We start from the raw sequence: 21,050 nt of genomic DNA, 5'->3' as shown, positions 1-21,050 counted from the left end.
TAGAATGGCCTTCCCAAAGTCCTGACTTAAACATGTGGACAATGCTGAAGAAACAAGTCCGTGTCAGAAAACCAACAAATTTAGCTTAATAGCACCGATTTTGTCAAGAGGAGTGGTCAAAAATTCAAGCAGAAGCTTGTGGATGGCTACCAAAAGCGCCTTATTGCAGTGAAACTTGCCAAGGGACATGTAAGCAAATATTAACATTGCTGTATGTATACTTTTGACCCAGCAGATTTGCTCACATTTTCAGTAGACCCATAATAAATTCATAAAAGAACCAAACTTCATGAATGTTTTTAATGACCAACAAGTATGTGCTCCAATCACTCTATCACAAAAAAAATAAAATTGTACAAATTATTGGAAACTCTTTTTTTTTTTTTTTTTTTTTTTTTTTTTTTATATGTCCTGTCCAGCTTCTCAGGCAAATCATATAGTTGATGTAGATGCCCATGTCGGCTGTTCAGATTTACTTTACAAAAGAGAAGTGTAGGATACTTCTCTTGTTGCCTTATTTGTATTTGACTTTATTAAATGTATTTATATTATCATTTAGTGCAGCCGGGCCGGAGCAGGAGGGGATAGAAAGAGAAAAAAAAAGAAGACAGAGGGGGAAATTGTGGGGACAAGAGGGGGATTAGACAGAGAGACAAAAACAACAACAGCAAACAACAACAACAACAATAGAGCAACATCAGCAAATATGACATGTACAAATATGATGGTAAAAGTAATAGCAAATAAGCAGTTAGCGAAAAATAAAAAATAATACAGAAATGACAATGAGCATTATTACACTACAAATGGATCAATACAAATACCAATAGAAATAGCGCTATTGATAATGAACAATACCAATAATTTACCTTTATTATCAACAATACAGTTGTTTAAATGCAACAATACATATACGTAATGATAACTTGAGATACGAAAGAATGCAGAAAAATGGAGGGGGAGAAAGAGAAGCAACCTACATTAACCTTGTAGATTGTTATAGTCACAATAGGTTAAGCTTTGTCAGTGTGCCATGTGTTACACCCAGTTTACCCTAGGGCAACAACGTTAATATATGTTTGATGAAACGTGATTATGTGCATGAGTGTAAGTATGCATATGTACTTGTATATGTACAGAATGTGTATATGTGTTTGTACAATGAATGTAAATGTACAGAATGTGTATATGTGTTTGTACAGTGAATGTATATGTACAGTATGTGTATGTGTATGTTTGTATATTGAATGTGCGTGTGGATGTACGAACATTAGGTAGGTAAATATGTACTGTATTTGTGTATGTATGTGGGAGCGTAGGTACCTATGTACGTATGTGAGCATATGTGAATTTGCATGTACAATACATTCGACTCCCAGAGTGCGTGGGAGCCAGAGCACGGTCCCATCACCCCCGAGAGCCCAACCCACAAACAGGAGGCGTGGTGCCCAGGGAACCAGGGACCACCGCCCCCACGCAGCCAAGCCGGCCAGCGACAGGAACCCCAGAGCCCGACCCACCGTACCGCCCACAAGGGCCAGCAGCAGGCCGCAGACAGACGCACCCGGCAGAGGACAGGGCACGAGAAAAGCAGGGGACAGCCAGACCCCAAGCCAGCGAGAGACCACACCCCACACGGGCAGAAAGGCGAGACGCCCCGCCCGAGGGACCCAGAGACTCCCCGCAACCGGACGGGAAGACCGCCCCCGCCCCACCGGCAACCGGGCCCCCACGAGCCCACCCCCCACCCCCGGAGAGCGCGGCGAGGCCAGCCCCCGGCCACCCCACCCAAACCGGCCGCCGCAGGACCACCCAGGCACAGGGCCACGGGAACCACCCACCCCACCCGCAGGGACCCCAACGATGGAGATGGAACAACCAGCAACCGCCCCGCCGAGCCCCCCCCCCTGAGGGAGGGGAAAAATTAAAAAATAATATTAATAAAATATATTAAAAAATAAATAAATAAATAAATTAATTAATTAAAAAAACAAACAAAAAAAAGAATTAAAAGAAGATCACAGACATGCTGACAAACAAGGTCACTACCCCAGCAACTGGCCGACTCGCAGCACCTCGGAATACCTTGCAGCACCAAGCTACCACAATAGACGCAGGGACTAGGCCCAACAGGCCCCAACCAAGACGGGCACCCGGAAGGGATGGACAGCGGGACCCAGGAGCTCCAGACACGCAGTTCGGATGCAGTAGCCTGAGGCGTCGACCCCCGTCTGACAGGCAGGCCCAGAGCGTACCCCCAGAAATATACATACATACATACATATATACATACACATACACACATACACGTATACATACCCACACATACACATATATACATATACATACACATATGTACACATACACATATATAAACATACATACATACACACACATATACATACATATACACAGTTCGTCAGCCCCGACAGCCATCACGCGCGCGCGCTGCCACCAGTCACAACATCAGCCACACCCCTGCACCAGACCCAGCAGCCACGGGCGCCCACACCACAAACAAACGGCAGCAGAAACTTGCCAAGGGACATGTAAGCAAATATTAACATTGCTGTATGTATACTTTTGACCCAGCAGATTTGCTCACATTTTCAGTAGACCCATAATAAATTCATAAAAGAACCAAACTTCATGAATGTTTTTAATGACCAACAAGTATGTGCTCCAATCACTCTATCACAAAAAAAATAAAATTGTACAAATTATTGGAAACTCAAGACAGCCATGACATTATGTTCTTTACAAGTGTATGTAAACGTTTGACCACGACTGTATAGGTACAAATCTTTTAATCAACAAAGAAAAGGCGAAAATACAAAAATGATGTGTAGCTGGAAGTGAAAGAATCAAAACTAGTTCAGCCTAGCACAGCAAAGCCTAACATGAAAAACAGGACATAACAAGGGTAGTAGCTTACCGGACCACAAACGTAACAATGTAACATAGGCTTAAAAAAAGAACATAATTAGGTGTAACCACTAATCATGAAATGAAACCAGGTGTGAAAAATGCTCAATGCTCCTAGCAACAGAAACCATAACTAAGGGAGGCTTAGGAGTACTGGCAACATAAACTATAAACAAACATGATCTGTAGTGACGGATCATGACACCCTGAGTCAAGAAGTTTGCGGACTTCTGTATTGGACAAAATGCATGAATGGTAACACTTTAGTATGGGGAACATATTAACCATTAATTAGTTCCTTATTAACATGCAAATTAGTAACATATTGGCTCTTAATTAGTCATTATTAAGTACTTATTAATGCCTTATTCTGCATGACCTTATTATACAACCAGTAAGCCATTAACTAAGAGTCTTCCCTCAATAACCTCAGAATGATTGCTTATTAGTAACCCTAACCCTAATATGTTCCCCTAGTGTCCAAATAACTGTTAATTAAGTCTTTGTTACTTAGAATATGTTCCCCATACTAAAGTGTTACCGCATTAATTTGTGTTTAAGCAGAGGGAACACAATGTTGAGTACTGAAATGCCTATATGTAGTTCCACTCCCTTTAAATGTGCACACGTTGTTTTCTTTTCCGTAAGCGGATGCAGACAACAAACGGATAAAAACCAAACCAAAACAGAAATACGGCCAGGACAAAGGACAAGATGAGCCGCCCACTATTTATTTCAGACTGCAAAGGCAGGACGGGCTTAAGGAATTAATTCAACAGTTATAGCAATACATGAGACCGAGATAGAGAAGAGAGTTTCTTATGAGTGGAGCAGAATTTACTGCTCCTACGCTTCATCAGTGTGCTGCAGGGTTGGCCGTAAATCTTCAGATTGATCAAACTGCGAGAGCCAGGGGGATCCAAAGCCTTCTCTCCCAGTAAGGGCTCGGCAAAGTCGAAAACTCTTGGTGTGAGTGACGGCCGCAGCTATCTGGCTGACTTGGACGCCTTCGCCATGCAACGCCGGTACACACAGGACGCTTACTCTACATCAGGGGTGTCAAACGTACGGCCCGAGGGCCGGATCAGGCTAGAACAGGTTTTATCCGGCCCGCGGGATGAGTTTGCTATGTATAAAAATGAACTTGAAATTTTTGAATGAAAGAAACTGCTGTTCTAAATGTGTCCACTGGATGTCGCAATAGCAATTATTTGTATCTTAGACGATGCTACATACTCTATGTACAAAATGAACCACATGATAATAGTACATCAGTCCAGGAAAATGATCAAACTACATAAATAACATCCTGTAATTTGATTTTTATATAACTTTTGGTAACACTTTAGTATGGGGAACATATTCGAAGTATAAGCAACCAATTAATGGTGAATATGTTCCCCATACTAAAGTGTTACGTGGAACATATTCTAAGTAACAAAGACTTAATTTAGAGTTATTTGGACACTAGGAGAACATATAAGGGTTAGGGTTAGGGTTACTAATAAGCAATAATTCTGAGGTTATTGAGGGAAGACTCTTAGTTAATGGCTTACTAGTTGTATAATAAGGCCATGCAGAATAAGGCATGAATAAGTACTTAATAATGACTAATTAAGAGCAAATATGTTACTAATTTGCATGTTAATAAGCCACTAATTATTGGTGAATATGTTCCCCATACTAAAGTGTTACCTAATTTTTTTATCTTGATACATTGAAAATTGACACCAATGAATTGACTGATGAACATTTATTCAGAAAATATAAATAATGACACATAAAGTATACATACTATTAACCGCAGAAGATCAATCAATCAATCAATCAATCAAAGTTTACTTATATAGCCCTAAATCACGAGTGTCTCAAAGGGCTGCACAAGCCATAACGACATCCAGTCCAGTCCATAGTGGATCTAACATAATAGTGTGAGAGTCCAGTCCATAGTGGATCTAACATAATAGTGTGAGAGTCCAGTCCATAGTGGATCTAACATAATAGTGAGAGTCCAGTCCATAGTGGATCTAACATAATAGTGTGAGAGTCCAGTCCATAGTGGATCTAGTCCATAGTGTGAGAGTCCAGTCCATAGTGGATCTAACATAATAGTGTGAGAGTCCAGTCCATAGTGGATCTAACATAATAGTGTAAGAGTCCAGTCCATAGTGGATCTAACATAATAGTGTGAGAGTCCAGTCCGTAGTGGATCTAACTAGGGCTGCAACAACTAATCGATTACATCGATTAAAATCGATTATAAAAATAGTTGCCGATTAATTTAGTCATCGATTCGTTGGATCTATGCTATGTGCATGCGCAGAAACTACTTTTTTTTTTTTTTAATTTATAAACCTTTATTTATAAACTGCAACATTTACAAACAGCTGTGAAACAATAATAAAAAAGTATGGTGCCAGTATGCTGTATTTTTTTCAATAAAATACTGGAAAGGATAGAAATGTAGTTTGTCTCTTTTATCCGATTATTAATCAATTAATCGAAGTAATAATCGACAGATTAATCGATGATCAAATTTGTTGTTAGTTGCAGCCCTAGATCTAACATAATAGTGTGAGAGTCCAGTCCATAATGGATCTAACATAATATTGTGAGAGTCCAGTCCATAGTGGATCTAACATAATAGTGAGAGTCCAGTCCATAGTGGATCTAACATAATAGTGTGAAAGTCCAGTCCATAGTGGATCTAACATAGAATCGTGAGAGTCCAGTCCATAGTGGATCTAACATAATAGTTTGAAAGTCCAGTCCATAGTGGATCTAACATAATATCGTGAGAGTCCAATCCATAGAGGATCTAACATAATAGTGTGAGAGTCCAGTCCATAGTGGATCTAACATAATAGTGTGAGAGTCCAGTCCATAGTGGATCTAACATAATATCGTGAGAGTCCAGTCCATAGTGGATCTAACATAATAGTGTGAGAGTCCAGTCCATAGCGGATCTAACATAATAGTGTGAGAGTCCAGTCCATAATGGATCTAACATAATATTGTGAGAGTCCAGTCCATAGTGGATCTAACATAATAGTGAGAGTCCAGTCCATAGTGGATCTAACATAATAGTGTGAAAGTCCAGTCCATAGTGGATCTAACATAGAATCGTGAGAGTCCAGTCCATAGTGGATCTAACATAATAGTTTGAAAGTCCAGTCCATAGTGGATCTAACATAATATCGTGAGAGTCCAATCCATAGAGGATCTAACATAATAGTGTGAGAGTCCAGTCCATAGTGGATCTAACATAATAGTGTGAGAGTCCAGTCCATAGTGGATCTAACATAATATCGTGAGAGTCCAGTCCATAGTGGATCTAACATAATAGTGTGAGAGTCCAGTCCATAGCGGATCTAACATAATAGTGTGAGAGTCCAGTCCATAGTGGATCTAACATAATAGTTTGAGAGTCCAGTCCATAGTGGATCTAACAGAATATTGTCAGAGTCCAGTCCATAGTGGTGCTCACATAATATTGTGAGACTCCAGTCCATAGTGGTGCTCACATAATAGTGAGAGAGTCCAGTCCATAGTGGTGCTCACATAATATTGTGAGAGTCCAGTCCATAGTGGATCTAACATAATAGTGTGAGAGTCCAGTCCATAGTGGATCTAACATAATATTGTGAGAGTCCAGGCCATAGTGGTTCTAACATAATATTGTGAGAGTCCAGTCCATAGTGCATCTAACATAATAGTGTGAGAGTCCAATCCATAGTGGATCTAACATAATAGTGTGAGAGTCCAGTCCATAGTGGATCTAACATAATAGTGTGAGAGTCCAGTCCATAGTGGATCTAACATAATAGTGTGAGAGTCCAGTTCATAGTAAGGCCAGCAGGAGATCATCTTGAGTGGAGAAAGGTCAGCAGTGCAGAGACGTCCCCAACTGATTTACAGATAAGTGGTCCACCCTGGGTCCTGACATCTGCACAGATTCGGTGACCCAAAAAAACAACAACATTATACTTTGTACAATTTGTTCTATTTTTAAACAAAGAAAACAATCTGAAGTTGTCTTTATTTTTAAGTTATCGTGCCGTGATTTTACCAGTCCGGCCCACTTGGGAGTGGATTTTTCTCCATGTGGCCCCCCGATCTAAAATGACTTTGACACCCCTTCTCTACATCATAAGAATAACTCACTTCTAAACCCAGTGCAATTAAGGTAAAAGGACAATATACTGTAATACCACGTTTGTACATTTGAAGGAGATATTCAGGGAAAGGTATTTCTGGCTTTTCTTCCTCCCTGCAGCAAAAACGATGACCTCACCACACCTGACTCGTGTGCCAAAACCGAAATTGACTACAACGTGTCACTAAGGGAGGATTACCTTTATTGGACATGCAGAGCCCGCAGGCTGACATGCAGCACCTGCATGGTTGGCGTCTCTCTTGTTAACAGCAGCCTTCAGTATCACACGAGGTGAGGGATGCATCGGTAGGGAAGGGGGGTCATAGGTTGGCAGAGGAGAAACCTGCTTTCTGCTACTCCTAAGGCGATCATATCCGTGATCCTCCTTGTCAGTGGAGAGGTATTGCATTTTAACCAACGTACCCAAAATAGCTTGGCAGAATGGAAGACAATGAGAATTTCTATTTTTGGGGCGGAGGGTGCATTCGGGCCGCGTGCGAGCGCACAACAGAGAGAATACACAAGTGTTGTGTGAATCCATAACTGACTTCAGATGTGGTTTGAAAAAGCAACACTATCACAACAAGGTATTTCTTCTTACTTTTTTATTTTCTCCTTACGTTACTTTGAGGTAACCTAGTACTTGATTGTATATATCTTATAATTGCTACTTTTTTTTCTGTCAAACTGGATTTAGTACAGTAGTGGTGTAACTGTACTGTGGCACAATTTACACCTAGCTCATCAGTTATTTGAGATAAAAGCTGTATCTCGACTATACCGTATTTTCCAGACTATAACCGCACCTACTAAATTCTAGAAGAAAAGCATATTTTTCCATATTTTAGCTGCACCGGACTATAATGAATTGGCAGACCGGGGTGGTGGTTCCTCTCTTTAAGAAGGGGAACCGGAGGGTGTGTTCCAACTATCGTGGGATCACACTCCTCAGCCTTCCCGGTAAGGTCTATTCAGGTGTACTGGAGAGGAGGCTACGCCGGATAGTCGAACCTCGGATTCAGGAGGAACAGTGTGGTTTTCGTCCTGGTCGTGGAACTGTGGACCAGCTCTATACTCTCGGCAGGGTCCTTGAGGGTGCATGGGAGTTTGCCCAACCAGTCTACATGTGCTTTGTGGACTTGGAGAAGGCATTCGATCGTGTCCCTCGGGAAGTCCTGTGGGGAGTGCTCAGAGAGTATGGGGTATCGGACTGTCTGATTTTGGCGGTCCGCTCCCTGTATGATCAGTGTCAGAGCTTGGTCCGCATTGCCGGCAGTAAGTCGGACACGTTTCCAGTGAGGGTTGGACTCCGCCAAGGCTGCCCTTTGTCACCAATTCTGTTCATAACTTTTATGGACAGAATTTCTAGGCGCAGTCAGGGCGTTGAGGGGATCCGGTTTGGTGGCTGCAGGATTAGGTCTCTGCTTTTTGCAGATGAGGTGGTCCTGATGGCTTCATCTGGCCAGGATCTTCAGCTCTCGCTGGATCGGTTCGCAGCCGAGTGTGAAGCGACTGGGATGAGAATCAGCACCTCCAAGTCGGAGTCCATGGTTCTCGCCCGGAAAAGGGTGGAATGCCATCTTCGGGTTGGGGAGGAGACCCTGCCCCAAGTGGAGGAGTTCAAGTACCTCGGAGTCTTGTTCACGAGTGAGGGAAGAGTGGATGGTGAGATCGACAGGCGGATCGGTGCGGCATCTTCAGTAATGCGGACGCTGTATCGATCTGTTGTGGTGAAGAAGGAGCTGAGCCGGAAGGCAAAGCTCTCAATTTACCGGTCGGTCTACGACCCCATCCTCACCTATGGTCATGAGCTTTGGGTTTTGACCGAAAGGACAAGATCACGGGTACAAGCGGCCGAAATGAGTTTCCTCCGCCGGGTGGCAGGGCTCTCCCTTAGAGATAGGGTGAGAAGCTCTGTCATCCGGGGGGAGCTCAAAGTAAAGCAGCTGCTCCTCCACATCGAGAGGAGCCAGATGAGGTGCTTCGGGCATCTGGTCAGGATGCCACCCGATCGCCTCCCTCGGGAGGTGTTCAGGACACGTCCGACCGGTAGGAGGCCACGGGGAAGACCCAGGACACGTTGGGAAGACTATGTCTCCCGGCTGGCCTGGGAATGCCTCGGGATCCCCCAGGAGGAGCTGGACGAAGTGGCTGGGGAGAGAGAAGTCTGGGCTTCTCTGCTTAGGCTGCTGCCCCCGCGACCCGACCTCGGATAAGCGGAAGAAGATGGATGGATGGATGGACGGACTATAAGCCACAGATATATGGAAGGTGGAGTCGGCTCTCTTGGTTGCTTTGTTGGGTCTGCTCCTGTCTCTGGCCATGCTCCTCCCACCCCAGCAGACTATGGCGTATGTTTTGTTGTGGTTGTTGTTTTACTTTTGTGGCCACCTGCCTTTGCTCACATATGAACTTGAAGTGCCATCCCATGGAATTGTCCAACATGTTTTGGTATCCTGGAGCATTCAAAGTTCCTTTCGCTGGAAGCCCAACTACTGAAAAACCAACACCACACCATAATTCCTCTTCCACCGAATTTCACACTCGGCACAATTCAGTCCGAAATTTAGCGTTCTCCTGGCAACCTCCAAACCCAGACTGGTCCATCAGATTGCCAGATGGAGAAGGTGTCTTCACTGCTCTAGAGTGCAGTGGCGACGTGCTTTACACCACTATATCCCACGCTTTGCATTGGACTTGGTGATGTATGGCTTAGATTCCATGAAGCTCTCTGCGTACTGTACGTGGGCTAATTGGAAGGCCACATGAAGTTTGGAGCTCTGTAGTAACTGACTGTGCAGGAAGTCTTTGCACTATGCGCTTCAGCATCCGCTGACCCCTCTCTTGTCAGTTTACGTGGCCTACCACTTGGTGGCTGAGTTGCTGTTGTTCCCAAACTCTTCACTTTCCTTATAATAAAGTTGAATTTGGAATAATTAGGAGCAAGGAAATTTCATGGCTGGATTTGTTGCACAGGTGGCATCCTATGACAGTTCCACGCTGGAAATCAATGGGCGGCCCATTTTTTCACAAATGTTTGTAGAAATAGTCTCCATGCCTAAGTGCTTGATTGTATACACCAGGCCAAGTGATTAGGACACCTGACTCTCATCATTTGGATGGGTGGCCAAATACTTTTGGCAATATTATCTATCTATCTATCTATCTATCTATCTATCTATCTATCTATCTATCTATCTATCTATCTATCTATCTATCTATCTATCTATCTATCTATCTATCTATCTATCTGTTGTGGAATCCCTTGAGTTACTGTCTGTAAGGATGTAATGCATGTAAACACAAATTACAACAATAACAAACTTTATTGCTGACTTAAATCTTCTCGCATAGTTGCAGTTGTTCTCAGTGTAACCTGAGTCTGGGTTACTTCAGACTGTCACATGTGCAAGACATTATAGAAGTAGTTTCCTGGCAGTTATCGAACTATACTGGCAAATACTGCAAACATGCCCGTTGAGCTTTATTTAGGTACGAGAGGGAAGTCTAGACCACGCCGCCTCCCACCGGGTCTTCCACCCACCTGGAACAAGCATTTCCCTGATGTTGCCTTTTTTAAGGCATGGAGGCGATGATGCGAGCACAAAAGCCCGGATCACATTTGCTTGAATCGTGAAAGGAGGTAGCAGGGTGAAAGGGTAAATAGGGGGCTCGATGGCAACCTTCATAACCTCTTGACCCTGTTTTGTTGGGTGACTCGGGCTGAGATAAAAGCCGCGAGCTTATATATCCGACATATGGTTCAAATTCCACTCATCTTTGAATAACCTATTTTTTATATTGTTTCACCAGAACCTAAGGCTGGGGTATCCAAACTGCGGCAAAATTTTGTGGACCACGGCTTGTTTTTTATTTGCACATTTTAAAGACAAAATAGAAACATTCCGGATTAGAACATTACACAAACAAACAATAATATGCAGTTTTGGGATGAATTGCATATGAATGCTGAAATGTGAGCAGAATGTATATGCTAACGTTAGAATGCGTCATATGACTATGACGCGCACACATGTCAAATTTGCTAAATAAGTTGACTAATAAGGCGACTTGTCCAGGGTGTACCCCGCCTACCACCCAAATGCAGCTGAGATAGGCTCCAACTAGGGTTGTACGGTATACCGGTATTTGTATCGTATCGCGATACTAAAGAATCATTTTCGGTACTATACCGCCTCTGAAACGTACCGGTCCCGCGTCGTCGTCACGTCGTGACATTGCTGGTTTTACGAGCAGAGGAGCATGTTCGGCAGCGCAAAATCACCGAGTACTTACAAGCAGACACATTGTGTAGACAGAAAAGGGAGAACGCACGCATTTTGGCTTAAAAACTAACGATAAAGGTGAAGTTATAACACTGAAACGCGCTCAGGAAAAGGTGCTTTAAGACACGGCTAGCTAGCTCGCGGCTAACGTCCATCCGCCGTCTAATCCTGGTCTCCATGGCGACAAATAAAGTGAGTAGTCGATTACGTCGATATTTTTTGGCATCACAACATCTTTCGTTTTTAAAAAATGTATATTATGTTTATAAACTCAGAAAATATGTCCCTGGACGCATGAGGACTTTGAATATGACCAATGTATGATCCTGTAACGACTTGGTATCGGATTGATACCCAAATTTGTGGTATCATCCAAAACTAATGTAAAGTATCAAACAACAGAAGAATAAATGATTATTACATTTTAACAGAAGTGTAGATAGAACATGTTAAAAGAGAAAGTAAGCAGATATTAACAGTAAATGACCAAGTAGATTAATAATTCATTTTCTACCACTTGTCCTTATTAATGTTGACAAAATAATAGGATGAAAAATGACACAATATGTTACTGCATACGTCAGCAGACTAACTAGGAGCCTTTGTTTGCTTACTTACTACTAAAAGACAAGTTGTCTTGTATGCATACTTGCCAACCTTGAGACCTCCGATTTCGGGAGGGGGGGCGTGGTTAAGAGGGGAGGAGTATATTTACAGCTAGAATTCACCAAGTCAAATATTTCATATATATATATATATATATTATATATATATGAATAAATACTTGACTTTCAGTGAATTCTAGCTATAAATATATGTTTCTTTTATTTATATATATATATATATATATATATATATATATATATATATATATATATAAATACAAGAAATACTTGAATTTCAGTGTTCATTTATTTACACATATACTTGTTGAGTTAAGGGTTGAATTGTCCATCCTTGTTCTATTCTCTGTCACTATTTTTCTAACCGTGCTGAACACCCTTTCTGATGATGCATTGCTGTGTGGTACGCACAAAAGTGCTTTCATCAAATGCACTAGATGGCAGTATTGTCCTGTTTAAGAGTGTCACAACATTGCTGTTTACGGCAGACAAACTGCTTTACGGTAGACGAAAACGTGACTGTTGTTGTTGTGTGTTGTTACCGCACTGGGAGGACGTTAATGAAACTGCCTATAAATAAACCCACATAAGAAACCAAGAACTCGCCCTCAATTATTCTACAGTTATAACGTGATTGGGCAGGCACGCCGTTTATATTGTGGGAAAGCGGACTCAGGTCCGCAGACTACGCATGGACATGAGTCTGCCTGAATTTTGGGAGATTTTCGGGAGATAATTTGTCCCGGGAGATTTTCGGGAGAGGCGCTGAATTTCGGGAGTCTCCCGGAAAATCCGGGAGGGTTGGCAAGTATGCATGTATGTTCACTATTTTATTTAAGGACGCAACTGCAATAAGAAACATATGTTTAATGTACCCTAATATTTGTTGTTAAATTAAAGCCAATAATGCAAATTCTTTGTGGTCCCCTTTATTTAGAAAATGTTATCGAAATAATGTTAGTACCGGTACCGGTACAAAAAATATTGGTATCGTTACAACACAAGCTCCAGCACCCCCCGCCACCCACATATAACAAAAAATATATCTTGATATTAGTAACCAAACAGATTTTTTTTTGCCTTTTTTTAAATGCATATGTCTTATATGTGTGTGACTATCGTTGGGACTTTAACTTCAACTTTAAAATATTTAGCATGCTAACATTAGCATGTGTCAAGTACCAAGTTATATGACTCTGAGGCGCTCGGCTGCAAAATCAGATTAAAAAGTTAGCATGTTAATCTTAGCAATGTTGCCTGAGCCCGAGCCAATTAGTGGCTACGATTCTGATTGTTTTGGTTTCGACAGTCAGTACGACTGTGGTATTGGTATTTTTAGTACTTATAGCAATTTTTGTTCTTGAAAATTGCATAGTTTAGGGGAGAGATGTCCGATAAAATCGGACTGCTGATATTATCGGCCGATAAATGCTTTAAAATGTAATATCGGAAATTATCGGTATCGGTTTTAAAAAAGTAAAATGTATGACTTTTTAAAACACCGCTGTATGGAGTGGTACACGGACGTAGGGAGAAGTACAGAGTACCAATAAACCTTAAAGGCACTGCCTTTGTGTGCCGGCCCAATCACATAATATCTACGGCTTTTCACACACACAAGTGAATGCTACATACTTGGTCAACAGCCATACAGGTCACACTGAGGGTGGCCGTATAAACAACTTTAACACTGTTACAAATATGCGCCACACTGTGAACCCACACCAAACGAGAATGACAAACACATTTCGGGAGAACATCCGCACCGTAACACAACATAAACACAACAGAACAAATACCCAGAACCCCTTGCAGCACTAACTCTTCCGGGACGCTACAAAATATACCCCCCCAACCCCGCCCACCTCAACTTCCTCATGCTCTCTCAGGGAGAGCATGTTCCAAATTCCAAGCTGCTGTTTTGAGGCATGTTAAAAAAAATAATGCACTTTGTGACTTCAATAATAAATATGGCAGTGCCATGTTGGCATTTTTCATAACTTGAGTTGATTTATTTTGGAAAACCTTGTTACATTGTTTAATGCATCCAGCGGGGCATCACAACAAAATTAGGCATAATAATGTGTTAATTCCACGACTGTATAAATCGGTATCGGTTGATATCGGAATCGGTTATTAAGAGTTGGACAGTATCGGAATATCGGCAAAAAAGCCATTATTGGACATCTCTAGTTTAGGGCAAACCTTTGTAGAATATGCTTTGTTACCTATAACACAAATCTAAGATATGGATGTTATGTTCAGATAGTGTGGCATATTCTGATTGACCTACATTGTATTAGTTTTAGCATCTTTAATGTACGAAATGTATCAAAGTGGCCTCGGTATCCTTTCATATTCATTTGCTGGAAAAAGTTTGGACACCCCTGGCCTAAGGTTTGCAAAGAAACGTGACATTCAGCCCCAAGCTGTATTTTCAGTCGGTAATCACTAAAGTCCTGATGACAGCCCCTGTGCTTTATACCTGCTTGGCAACTTCTCTGTATTTGATGGCAACTATTACCAATCTGAGGCTTGAGGACCGGTGATAAAGTTGCTTCTTGTTAGCCTGACGTCTGAGTCCTCAAGTATACTCTGATCTCCTTCCCACAACACTTTTTTCCCCCCCTCAAGCAGCCAGAATCCTACAGACGGTGGATCAAACTAGCCTTTGCTCAAATGAGCTCGCCCTCATCCCTATGTGCGTCTATGTTTGTGCTCAACTTAGAACCTAAGCTCTTATCTATATGCTGAATGTATTTGCGTGTGTTTGCGGCTTGGGTTTACTAAGTGCCAATGTCTGGCGCAAGCGCTGCTGATAAGGCTTCATATGCATTCCTGTGAGTTGGGTGGGAGCACAACAGATAGAGGAAGGCTCTGGAGGGCTCTTTCAGTTCTACGCTGTACCTTACATTTGACTGCCTATAGGAGGAGCCATGGCCCCACGTTGCAGGAATCATGTCTTCTCTCTCTGCCAGAGCCTCTCTTTCCTGTTTTAAAAACATCTTCAGGGCAAAGCTCTGCATGTGGATACAACCATAGGCGCCGATCTACATTTCTGCCAGTGGGTGCTCGGTGTGTGTGTGTATTAGTCTTGTCCAGATACCAATATTTTGGTTATATCTACACTTCTGTTAAAATATAATAATCACTTATTATTCTGTTGTTTGATACTTTACATTAGTTTTGGATGATACCACAAATTTGGGCATCAATCCGATACCAAGTAGTTACAGGATCATACATTGGTCATATTCAAAGTCCTCATGTGTCCAGGGACATATTTCCTGAGTTTATAAACATAATATGAATTAGAAAAAAACTAAAAAAAGATGTTGTGATGTTAAAAAATATCGATGTAATCATAGTAGTATCGACTAGATACACTATTGTACGTGGTATCATCAGAGGTGGGTAGAATAGCCAGAAATTGTACTCAAGTAAGAGTACTGTTACATTAGAGATTTATTACTCAAGTAAAAGTAAGGAAAAGGGTGAAATGCCATCTTCGGGTTGGGGAGGAGACCCTGCCCCAAGTGGAGGAGTTCAAGTACCTCGGAGTCTTGTTCACGAGTGAGGGAAGAGTGGATCGTGAGATCGACAGGCGGATCGGTGCGGCATCTTCAGTAACGCGGACGCTGTATCGATCCGTTGTGGTGAAGAAGGAGCTGAGCCGGAAGGCAAAGCTCTCAATTTACCGGTCGATCTACGTTCCCATCCTCACCTATGGTCATGAGCTTTGGGTTATGACCAAAAGGACAAGATCACGAGTACAAGCGGCCGAAATGAGTTTCCTCCGCCGGGTGGCAGGGCTCTCCCTTAGAGATAGGGTGAGAAGCTCTGTCATCCGGGGGGAGCTCAAACTAAAGCCGCTGCTCCTCCACATCGAGAGGAGCCAGATGAGGTGGTTCGGGCATCTGGTCAGGATGCCACCCGATCGCCTCCCTCGGGAGGTGTTTAGGGCACGTCTGACCGGTAGGAGGCTACGGGGAAGACCCAGGACACGTTGGGAAGACTATGTCTCCCGGCTGGCCTGGGAACGCCTCGGGATCCCCCTGGAGGAGCTGGACGAAGTGGCTAGGGAGAGGGAAGTCTGGGCTTCCCTGCTTAGGCTGCTGCCCCCGCGACCCGACCTCGGATAAGCGGAAGAAGATGGATGGATGGAAGTAAAAGTAAGGAGTAGTCACCCAAATATTTACTTGAGTAAAAGTAAAAAGTATGTTGGGAAAAAAAAATTAAGGCAAATTGAGCCATAATAACTTAACAGCACCATAGGCTCAGTAAGCAAAGATTACAAAGGAAAATAACAAGTTAGCCTTTACGCAAAACATAAACTGAAAGGTGTGGGCTGCACCTGGGAACACACTGTGCACTTTTGATTGGTGTTTCTATACATGCGTGTGTGTATGTGTGTGTGTGTGTGTGTGTGTGTGTGTGTGTCTTTGTCTGTCTCTCTATGAGGCTGCAGTGCGTTAATAAATGTCCCCACACGATGTACATTTGACAGTGATTCATAGCAGGGAAGCTAACATCAGCCTACGGCAGGGGTCGGCAACACGCGGCTCCGGAGCCTCATGCGGCTCTTTGATCACTCTGATGCGACTCGGCAGCTTACTTGCCGACCCCCCGAATTTCCCGGGAGACTTCCGGGAAATTAATATTAATATATTAATATTCTCCTATTTTCACCCTTACAGTTATAATAAGGGCGTGCTATGATGGTACAGCATTTGGCGCCATCTACAATCTGCATTGACAGCGTGCCAGCCCAACCCCTTGTTATGCAGTATGCGTCTTCTGCTTGAACAAGTACGTGACAGCAAGGCATACTTGGTCAACAGTCACACAGGTTACACTGACGGTGACCATATAAAACAACTTTAACACTCTTACTAATAATGCGCCACACTTTGAACCAAAACCAAACAAGAATGTTTCAATCAATCAATCCAAAAACCTGCAAATCAGATGGAAAATTAGAGGGAACATTGTTTGGGAGTATCCATGATACGCAGATAGGGAGAAAGTTTTATTTACACGATAATTCGGATGTGTCTATACCTCCGTGGCGGAGGCTCCGCCGAACCCCTGAGGCCGACTCACCGAACCCCTAGGGTTCGATCGAACCCAGGTTAAGAACCACCATACTTGCCAACCCTCCCGAATTTTCCGGTACACTCCCGAAATTCAGTGCCTCTCCCGAAAACCTCCCGGGACACATATTCTCCCGAAAATCTCCCGATTTTCAGCCGGAGCTAGAAGCCACACCCCCACCAGCTCCATGCGGACCTGAGTGAGGACAGCCTTTTTTCATGACGGGAGGACAACAGGGTGACAAGAACTAAATCATCCAGACTAGAGATAAATTGTATTATTATGTTAATTTTACCTAAAAATAAATATATTTAATAATTAAAAAAAAAAAAAAAAAAAATTTTTTACTATCTTTTGCTAAAAACATCACAATTAATTGTATTTTTATTTGTATTTTTTCGTGACTCCTTAGTACATCCAGTCAGAATTATACATTAAAATAAACATATTTGAAATAATAGATTTTAAATTATCATAATAATTAATTTAAAATGACCATATTTAATTCTTAAAATAATTACTTGTTTATCAACAACTTTAGCATTTTATTCATTACATTTTGAAACTCTCAGAAGCCAAGTTATGTTATATTCCTTAATATTTATTTATGCAAGTTTGAAGTATCAATTATCTAAACACAGTTTTGTTTGCATATTTTCATATATATATATATATATATATATATATATATATATATATATATATATATATATATATATATATATAATGTGTGTGTACGAAATACTTGACTTGGTGAATTCTAGCTGTCAATATACTCCTCCCCTCTTAACCACGCCCCGCCCTAACCCCGAACATGCCCCCACCTCCCGAAATCGGAGGTGGGGGCATAGACAATATGATTCGTGACAGTTTTATTACATAAAACGGACCAAATTAACAACAACAAGATTAATTTATCAAAAATTATTTCAAAGATTGAAAGTTGCCATCAAACCCTCGTGGGTGATTGGCGCCTATGGATACAACGGTATATACTCCGATCTCTCCGATTGCCATAGTTGTCATGTAGCAATTTACACTAGGAAATAGTTTTTAGGTTTGTGGCTAAGTAAGTCAGTCAGCTTGAGTGTATGCCACTGTACCGCGTTTTCTGTTATTCTACCTTTTTCTTGCAGTTCGTAGCAAATGTATCTCCTTTCTGTGCCAACCACTGCCAATGGATATTCCTTCACGTTTTTGGTCCGAGATGTATTTACATGCAGTTCATGAAACAACCTTCAAGCGCATAAATATGTAATAACTCATGCATGTGCTACTGACAGAGCACATTCATGAGAACACTTGATGAACAAAAGGGGATGTATCTGTTTAACCCCCCCATAACCCTTTCTCACTAAGTGACCACTGGATACAGACAATGCCTAAGTGTGTAACTAAGTACACACAGCTCTGTACTGTTGAGAACAGACCAATCCTCTGACCTCTTTTTAGCTGCAGGCCAAACACATCAACCATGTGCTCCAGATAAACAATGCAAAGAATGGGTTATTCAGTCTTTTTCCAATACATAAGCGAGGCTTAAATATAGACGCGTCATGTGTGAAAGGAGGGGGGAAAAAAAGCAATATCTTTGATTTTGGAGATATAGACAAGGCCATGATGTGACTTGCTTCATGGTCTGTGTGGCGTTAAAGGCAATTGGAAGGATGTTGCTTGTTTGTTTGCAGACCTTCTTCACGCAAGAGAAACGATTCAGCCGGAGGCAAAGTTTATATATCTGCACGTGTTATGATGCAGCGCTTTGGTTCATTCACATATCGGGTCTGAGGTCAACTGTGCAAAGCAGTCCTTAAGCATCCTCACAGCTCATCGCTCTTTACTGGACGCTTATCTTTCCACTGGGCAGCCTCAGTGTTGTAACAGAGTCTGACATATTGCATGGATACTCGTGATTCTCTGAAGGAACACTACAATTTAACATTACAGTGCTTAAAACACCCACTTAAAGGGGAACATTATCACCAGACCTATGTAAGCGTCAATATATACCTTGATGTTGCAGAAAAAAGACCATATTTTTTTTTAACCGATTTCCAAACTCTAAATGGGTGAATTTTGGCGAATTAAACGCCTTTCTATTATTCGCTCTCATAACGTGATGTCACATCGGGAAGCAATCCGCCATTTTCTCAAACACCGAGTCAAATCAGCTCTGTTATTTTCCGTTTTTTTGACTACTGTTTTCCGTACCTTGGAGACATCATGCCTCGTCGGTGTGTTGTCGCAGGGTGTAACAACACGAACAGGGACGGATTCAAGTTGCACCAGTGGCCCAAAGATGTGAAAGTGGCAAGCAATTGGACGTTTGTTCCGCACACTTTACCGACGAAAGCTATGCTACGACAGAGATGGCAAGAATGTGTGGATATCCTGCGGCACTCAAAGCAGATACATTTCCAACGATAAAGTCAAAGAAATCTTCCGCCAGACCCCCATTGAATCTGCCGGAGTGTGTGAGCAATTCAGGGACAAAGGACCTCGGTAGCACGGCAAGCAATGGCGGCAGTTTGTTCCCGCAGATGAGCGAGCTAAACCCCCTGGATGTCTTGGCTCACACCGTCCCTTATGCCACCGAAGATGATCAAGAGAAGAATATCGACCCAAGCTTCCCTGGCCTGCTGACATCAACTCCAAAACTGGACAGATCAGCTTTCAGGAAAAGAGCGCGGATGAGGGTATGTCTACAGAATATATTAATTGATGAAAATTGGGCTATCTGCACTCTCAAAGTGCATGTTGTTGCCAAATGTATTTCATATGCTGTAAACCTAGTTCATAGTTGTTAGTTTCCTTTAATGCCAAACAAACACATACCAATTGTTGGTTAGAAGGCGATCGCCAAATTCGTCCTCGCTTTCTCCCGTGTCGCTGGCTGTCGTGTCGTTTTCGTCGGTTTCGCTTGCATACGGTTCAAACCGATATGGCTCAATAGCTTCAGTTTCTTCTTCAATTTCGTTTTCGCTACCTGCCTCCACACTACAACCATCCGTTTCAATACATGCGTAATCTGTTGAATCGCTTAAGCCGCTGAAATCCGAGTCTGAATCCGAGCTAATGTCGCTATAGCTTGCTGTTCTATGCGCCATGTTTGTTTGTATTGGCATCACTATGTGACGTCACAGGAAAATGAACGGGTGTATATAACGATGGTTAAAATCAGGCACTTTGAAGCTTTTTTTTAGGGATATTGCATGATGGGTAAAATTTAGAAAAAAACTTCGAAAAATAAAATAAGCCACTGGGAACTGATTTTTAATGGTTTTAACCCTTCTGAAATTGTGATAATGTTCCCCTTTAAAGGGGTCATAATATGATGTATTTTCGACATTTAAAACACTTGTGGTCTACAAAACATGTAATGGTGGTTCTTTGGTCAAAATGTTGCATGGATTATGTTTTACAGACCGTTTTTTCAAGCTGCTTTCTGGCTATTTCTTCAAGATGTGCCGTCTTATTTACGTTGCTCTTCCCGTCAACCATGTTGAAGTTTTTTGCTCTTCCATATTGAGTCTACCGACAAATATAACTTGATACTATACGCTACTTTGTATTAGAAATGGCAACAGAGTTTGAGTTTGAGTTTGGTCCGGTGGCCATGGATGAAGTGCTGGCTGTCCAGAGTCGGGACCCGGGGTGGACCGCTCGCCTGTGTATCGGTTGGGGACATCTCTGCGCTGCTGACCCGTCTCCGCTCGGGATGGTCTCCTGCCGTCCCCACTATGGACAGTGCGCGCAATACCGCTCCCTCTCTTCACTCGCCCACTCACTCACTGACGTCACTCAGCCATCACGTTGCCATTCACGCAAACGTACATACTGAACGCTACCTCATAAGTTAACCAGCTCCCCTGCTGTGCACACGTAGATACGTAGACACGCACACAGCTGCTTGGCTTGATGACAAATATTAGCGGAATTAAAACCGCCCAATTAGCGTCAACTAAT

Source organism: Nerophis lumbriciformis, linkage group LG14, assembly GCF_033978685.3.
Source record: "Nerophis lumbriciformis linkage group LG14, RoL_Nlum_v2.1, whole genome shotgun sequence".
Lineage (NCBI taxonomy): Eukaryota > Metazoa > Chordata > Actinopteri > Syngnathiformes > Syngnathidae > Nerophis > Nerophis lumbriciformis.
The sequence above is the reverse complement of the archived record's forward strand: the minus strand, read 5'-3'. Positions refer to the sequence as shown.